General features: G+C 56.8%; 2 non-coding genes across 2 annotated transcripts in view; both read left to right on the plus strand.

The window, feature by feature from the left end:
• Window positions 1–6,339: 6,339 nt before the first annotated feature.
• LOC118515757 lies at window positions 6,340–6,497 on the plus strand. Its single transcript, XR_004907384.1, has one exon. It is a non-coding gene; the product is annotated as a 5.8S ribosomal RNA (ribosomal RNA).
• Window positions 6,498–6,967: 470 nt separating this feature from the next.
• The window catches only part of LOC118515772, a 4,266-nt gene continuing 4,004 nt past the window's right edge, over window positions 6,968–7,229 (plus strand). Inside the window, exon 1 of the ribosomal RNA XR_004907397.1 lies at window positions 6,968–7,229. This exon is cut by the window's right edge and continues 4,004 nt beyond it. This is a non-coding gene — a ribosomal RNA (large subunit ribosomal RNA).

Below are 7,229 nucleotides of genomic sequence, written 5' to 3' on the forward strand. Positions count from 1 at the left end.
GGACCAATTGCGCGCTGAAGCGGAAAAGGAAAGGCAGCAGCAGCAGAGACCGGGGCGTGAAGCAGTCCGCCCTCAGCCGCAGCAGCTGTCTTATCGGGACGTCCTGTCACCTGGGTGGCAAACGGTTGGGCAGAGGCCTCCGAGGCAGCCTCAGCAACAACAGCGGCCCCAGCCGCCAAAGGCACCCCAACGTTTCCCCCAACCAGCCCAACGGACAAGTAGGAGACGACCAGACGCCATACTGGTGATACCGGCACCAGGCGTGAGCTTTGCCGATATGTATCGACCGATCCGGACCGCCCCTGCGCTAGAGGATGCGCAGAAATACATCCGGATTGGAAAGAGGACCCCAAAGGGCAACCTGCGGATGGACCTCACGCGCGAGGTCGACTCGCTTGCGCTGCGTGATCGTATCCAGGCAGTTCTTGGCGATAAAGGGACGGTCAAGGTGGTCACGGAGATGGCTGAGGTCATTGTCCGCAATGTGGACCATCTGACCGAGGAAGCCACAATCAAAGAGGCCCTGAAGTCGGCACTGAAGAAAGAGCCGACAGTGGCCTCGATCCGTATGTGGGAGCTGCCTGACGCTACCAAGCGGGCACGCCTTCGTCTGCCGCGGGCGGAAGCGGAGGCTATCATGAGCAGGACTGACCCCCTGCTCATCGACTACTCCGCCTGCAGGGTGGAGAGGGTGCCGAGGCTGGACGCTTCGATGCGTCGTTGCTTCCGCTGTCTCGAGCGAGGCCATTTGGCGGCCTACTGCACAGGGGTGGACCGCAGCAACTGCTGTATACGGTGTGGTGAGGCCGGTCATCGTGCGGCTGCATGCAAGCAGGAGGTGCGATGCATCAAGTGTGGTGGCCCTCATCGAATCGCCGCCTACAACTGCATTGGAGGAGGACGGCCTCAGTTGTGATGGCCCTAAGACTGCAGGTCCTCCAGCTAAATGCCAACCGGAGTAGAAGTGCCCAAGACCTGGCACTCAACACTATGAGGACGGAACGAGCTGATGTATTGGTGATGTGCGAGCTGTGCTCGGTCCCGGAGAACAACGCAAACTGGGTGGTAGACCGCGATAACAAGGTGGCGATTGTCGTGAGCGGTAGAACCATCCAGTGCAACGCGTACGCAGTACGTGCTTCTCCGGCATCGTAGCGGCGGACGTAGCAGGCATTACCATCATCGCCTGCTATGCGTCACCGAGCATTGGGGTCCCCGAATTCGTCGGCATGCTGGAGCGTATCGAGACGCTTGCCTCGGGACACTCTCGTGTGCTGCTCGTAGGCGACTTTAACGCGTGGCACGGCACATGGGGTAGTGAACGCGTCAACACCAAGGGAGAGGAGCTGGCACAGCTTGTGGAAGAGCTCGGGCTTGAGGTGTTGAATCTGGGGAGGGATGACACCTTCCTTGGAAACGGCGTTGCTCGCCCGAGCATCGTCGATGTTGCTTTCGCAAGCTCCAACATCTGCCGCTCTGACCTGGTGGGGGACCCCGAGCAACAATGGAGGATGCTGGATGCCTACTCGTACAGCGATCACCGGTACATTCGCTTCACAGTTGGCGAGAACCAGGCAACAGGAGTCATCGCACACGGGAAGAGACTTCGACAGTGCGTGCAGCAGGGCGTAGGTGGCAAACGCGGCAGTTTGATGGCGAGCTTTTTGCTATTGCGCTGCAGCGGATTCAGTACGAGGTTGGAGTTACCGATGCGGAGAGCCTGACACGCGCTCTCAGCCGAGCTTGTGGAGAAATTATGGCGGAGGTCACCCCGTACGTTGGCCACACCGGTAAACCGACGTATTGGTGGACGCCACAAATCGGTCAACTGCGCGAAGAGTGCCGCCAACTCTGGGAACGACGACAATCGCTCTCGGCTGCTGACGCTGAGGCTCGATCTGCAATGTCGGCGGATTTGCAGGAGGCACGCCATCGCCTGACAGCGGCGATACGCACAAGCAAGCGGGATCGGTACGCAGAATACATCCAGCATCTCGAGGAGGACGAGACAGGCCGGTGGCAGGGGGAGTTGCTGCAACGGCTCGGAGGGAGTCGCGTTGCACCAGAACGCGATCCGGCCAACCTGCAGCACATTGTGGATGTGCTCTTCCCGGAACACTCCCCTGTCAACTGGCCTGACATCGAACCAGACGGTGTACCGATTCGACCCATTACCGAACAGGAGCTGCTCAATATCGTTGCGGGTCTGAATCCGAGGAAGGCGCCAGGTTTGGACGGCGTGCCAAATGCCGCGCTGACTGCTGCTGTGCGGGCATACCCAGCTACGCACGTTCGACTGTTCCAGCGGCTGCTGGACGACGGCCACTTTCCTCGCCAGTGGAAGACGGCCAAGCTGGTTCTCATTCCCAAGCCAGGAAAACCCCCCGGAGAACCGTCATCGGTCAGGCCGGTGATGCTGATCAACACTCCGGGGAAGCTGTTTGAACGAGTTCTGCTGGATCGTCTGAACGACCACATCGAGGTGCCATCAGGACCGCTACTTTCTGAGCAACAGTTCGGGTTCCGATGCGGGCGATCCACACTTCAGGCGGTGGAGTTGGTGATTGATGCTGCCAGATCCGCGATGAGCTTTGGACGGACAAACCAGCGAGACAAGCGCTGTCTGTTGGTTGTAGCGCTAGACGTCCGGAATGCATTCAACTCCGCGGACTGGCTGGCGATCTCACAGGCGCTGCAGGAAAAAGGAGTGCCCTCAAGATTGCGCAGCATCTTGCAGGAGTACTTCTCTGACCGCGTGTTGACGTACGACACGAACACCGGTCCGGTAACACGACAGGTAACGGCAGGAGTTCCGCAGGGGTCCATCTTGGGCCCCACGCTATGGAACATCCTGTACGATGGAGTGTTACGCCTGCAGCTGCCCGACGGAGCATCGGTCATCGGCTTCGCTGATGATCTGGCAGTACTGGCAAGGGGATGCACACCAGAGGAGGCAGCGGGAGTGGCCGAGCAGGCCGTAGCAATGATCTCTGCGTGGATGCAGCAACACCGTTTACAGCTGGCCCCGGAAAAAACCGAGGTGGTGCTCATCTCGAGTTTGCGTCGGGGCCACCCACAGGTGCCCGTAAGGATCGACGGAGTGGAAGTCCGCTCAAAGCAAGCAATACGCTACCTCGGGGTCATACTTCACGACCACCTCTCGTGGAAACCACACGTCGAGAAGGCAACCGCGAAGGCTCTCCGTGTGGTGAAGTTGGCCACCAGCGTGATGCCTAACCACGCTGGACCGAGGGTAGCGAAGCGTCGCTTGCTAGCAGCAGTTGCGGACTCGGTGGTGAAGTACGCGGCACCTATCTGGGCGGAAGCGGTGGAGCTGCAGTGGTGCAGAAGGAGATTGGAGCAGCTACAACGGCCTCTTGCGAGGGGGGTTGCGCGTACCTTTCGCACAGTCAGCTACGGAACAGCGGTAGTGTTGGCTGGGCTGATACCACTGCGCTTGCAAGTGGAGGAAGCTGCCCGGCGTCACAGGCGGCATCAACAGGCACTACAGCAAGGGGTGCTGATCGACCGCGACGTCATACAGAGGCTGGAAAGGTCAGCAACCATGGCGAAGTGGCAGAGCGATTGGAATCAGGAGTGCGGTCATCCGACCGCGAGTAGGTTCAAGCGCTGGGCACATCGCGTATTGCCAGACATCAGCGGTTGGGTAGGTCGGAAGCATGGAGAGATCGGATTCCACCTGAGTCAGATACTCTCCGGACACGGTTTCTTCCGGGAGTTTCTGCACGTCATGGGGTTCATCTCAGCCCCGACTTGCCCGTTCTGCACCGACTCAGCCGTGATCGAGTCAGCAGAACACGTGATGTTCCACTGCCCGAGGTTCGCGGACATAAGGGTGCAGCTCCTGACGAAAGACGACGGCGTAGTAGTAACACCGGAGGAGCTGGCAGGCTGGATGCTGGCAAGCCCAGCTAACTGGCAGCAGGCGGAACAGGCTGCAAAACGAGTTTGCACCTTCCTACAGCAGCGATGGCTGGATGACCAATCGGCCGAGAATGCTGCCATTTCCGGTGCTAACACGGAAGCACTGCGACACGCGGAAGTGAGACGGCGAGCTGACCGTCGAGCCAGCCGCAACGCTTACCAGCGGAGACGTCGTCGGGAGCAGCGGGAGAGGCGCCAGCTGATGGATGATGACGATGGAGGAGACAACAACCAACCAGCAGCAGCCAACAATCAACGCCCGGCTAGACCCGCTCGCAACTTGGCTCCGCCATCAGCTGAAGAAATTCTTCGCCGACGGTTAAGGCGGAACCAGCGTCAGCAGGAGTATCGGCGGCAATTGCGGGCCGGTACAATCCGGCCAGTGCGTTCGGGCCAACTGCGTCGGAGAAGGCAGCCGCCAGCGGAGGAGGAGCTTGAACGCCGACGTGCAAACCGGCGCGAACGAGAACGTCAAAGACGTCATGCCCGCAATGCGGTTGCCGACCGCCATCGCGAAGTGCTGTCGGCCGACGAAGAAGCCGCCATAACGGAGGCCGAGACAGCCACACGCTAGCTTGATGGAGCATACGCCTTTGGTCGCTTGCGTTGGTGGACGAGAGCGAGAGCGTACTCGAGCAGGCGTGTGCTTTAGTATTTACTTACTGTCTTGGTGAAGCGTCTCTTTTAGTATTGGCTTGGTAGCAAAGGCGCGTTAGGTGTTTATATGTCGTGATGAGTAATAAATGTTTTTGTTTGTACAGTCATGTTTGATCAGGAGGAGCACGGGCTCCTAACATTATAGTAGGTCTCAACGTGCAAAAACACCGGCAGCCACACCCGTGCAGGGAATGCTGTCGGTATTGGTGCGGTGTTTGCGTTTATTAATGTTAATGTTTCTTTGTTTACCATTAATAAAACTAAACACACTGTATTTAAAAAAAAAAAAAAAAAAAAAGAAGTGGAGCTTGCGGCTTAATTTGACTCAACACGGGAAAACTTACCAGGTCCGAACTTATCGAGGTAAGACAGATTAAGAGCTCTTTCTCAAATTTAAGGGTAGTGGTGCATGGCCGTTCTTAGTTCGTGGAATGATTTGTCTGGTTAATTCCGATAACGAACGCGACTCAAACAAGCTAACTAGAACGCTGTCAGCAGTGTGCCTCCGGGCGCACCTGACGTTACGGGGCGGCGGCGCCTTCGCGGGCGGTCGTCGCACTAGTTTGCCCTGCTTAGCGGGACAACTTGTGTTTAGCAAGGTGAGAGTGAGCGATAACAGGTCCGTGATGCCCTTAGATGTTCTGGGCTGCACGCGTGCTACAATGTGGGCAGCAGCGTGTTCTCGCCAATAGGCGCCCCCATTCCGAGAGGAACGGGAAATCACCCAAATGCTCATTTAGTTGGGATTGGGGACTGCAACGGTCCCCATGAACCTGGAATTTCTAGTAAGTGCTAGTCATTAGCTAGCGCTGATTACGTCCCTGCCCTTTGTACACACCGCCCGTCGCTACTACCGATGGATTATTTAGTGAGGTCTCTGGAGGCATACCTTCCGCGGTTCCTTCGTGAGCTGCAGTTGGCACGGCCGAAGTTGACCGAACTTGATGATTTAGAGGAAGTAAAAGTCGTAACAAGGTTTCCGTAGGTGAACCTGCGGAAGGATCATTACCGATCAAACAAGTCCGGGAGTGAGGTTGCCAAACGCATCGTCGGCATCACATGCTGACGCGCACGCTACAACCACAAGATGGTGTAGCACACTTGGTAGAGTTGAGCGAAAGCAACTCTTTCAAAGGGATACACATACCACTGACTCGGCGCAGGTCAGTAAAGACGCACACTTTGGCAGTACCGGGTACCTTATACACTGACTGATTGTCGTGTCACAAAGGGGTGATCGACAGTCGCACTTTGGCGTGCTCGGCTCCGCAACCGTCGGGGCCGTGGGCGCCTGCAGTGTGGTACTAGGGAACCAGAGTTGTGTGTTGGTTTGTGTATAATGGACATATCATTACCCATCAAACAAGTCCGAGAGTGAGGTTGCCAAACGCATCGTCGGCACAATATGCTGACGCGCACGCTACAACCACAAGATGGTGTAGCACACTTGGTAGAGTTGAGCGAAAGCAACTCTTTCAAAGGGATACACATACCACTGCCTCGGCGAAGGTCAGTAAAGATGCACACTTTGGTAGTACCGGGTACCTTATACACTGACTGATTGTCGTGTCACAAAGGGGTGATCGACAGTCGCACTTTGGCGTGCTCGGCTCCGCAACCGTCGGGGCCGTGGGCGCCTGCAGTGTGGTACTAGGGAAGCAGAGTTGTGTGTTGGTATGTGTATAATGGATGGATGGACTTCGGTTCCATTCATCAACTAGTTCGGTGTGTACGTTAAACCCTAGGCAGGGGATCACTCGGCTCATGGATCGATGAAGACCGCAGCTAAATGCGCGTCAGAATGTGAACTGCAGGACACATGAACATCGACACGTTGAACGCATATGGCGCATCGGACGACTCAACCCGACCGATGCACACATCCTTGAGTGCCTACCAAGTTATCTCAACACTCTAACCAAACTGACCGTCCTGACCCCATCATAGGGGGGTAGGCTGTCGCAGCATGGCGTGCTCGGATCCGCATCCTTGTCGGGACCGTGGGCGCTGAAAGTGAGAGTGCTAACACAGAGAGACATACGAGGTATGGTACACAAACCTAAACACACACACACACATGTGAGCATGGGTGAAGAGCGAGCGCGCGTCAAGTCGCACGGTTCGACCTCTAGTATCAACCAACGGATGTATCCACCACAGCATATAAGGTTATCACCAATTGCACGGGGACTTCCACCGGTTGGCTCGGGTCGAGTAACACTTGCGGCCCAACGCGCTCGTATCTTTCCTCGCATCCAGTTGCAGTCGCGAGACGTGCTCACGCCGTGTGGGTGAGTGAGGTTAGCACGACAGGGGTGATTTATCACCGCTTCTCCCGTCGCATCATTGTGACAGTGGAGTCTGTAGGCCTCAAGTGATGTGTGACGACCCTCAGAATTTAAGCATATTAATAAGAGGAGGAAGAGAAACCAACCGGGATTCCCTGAGTAGCTGCGAGCGAAACGGGAAGAGCTCAGCACGTAGGGACGACGAGGGGGCCTCGTCTGTCCGATGCCGTGTACTGGACCGGTCCGTTATCTGCTACGCACGGTGCAAACAGTTCAAGTCTAACTTGAAGGTGGCCCATTATCCCACAGAGGGTGATAGGCCCGTAGAACGGCACAGGA

Source organism: Anopheles stephensi, unplaced genomic scaffold (assembly GCF_013141755.1).
Source record: "Anopheles stephensi strain Indian unplaced genomic scaffold, UCI_ANSTEP_V1.0 ucontig187, whole genome shotgun sequence".
Classification (NCBI taxonomy): Eukaryota; Metazoa; Arthropoda; class Insecta; order Diptera; family Culicidae; genus Anopheles; species Anopheles stephensi.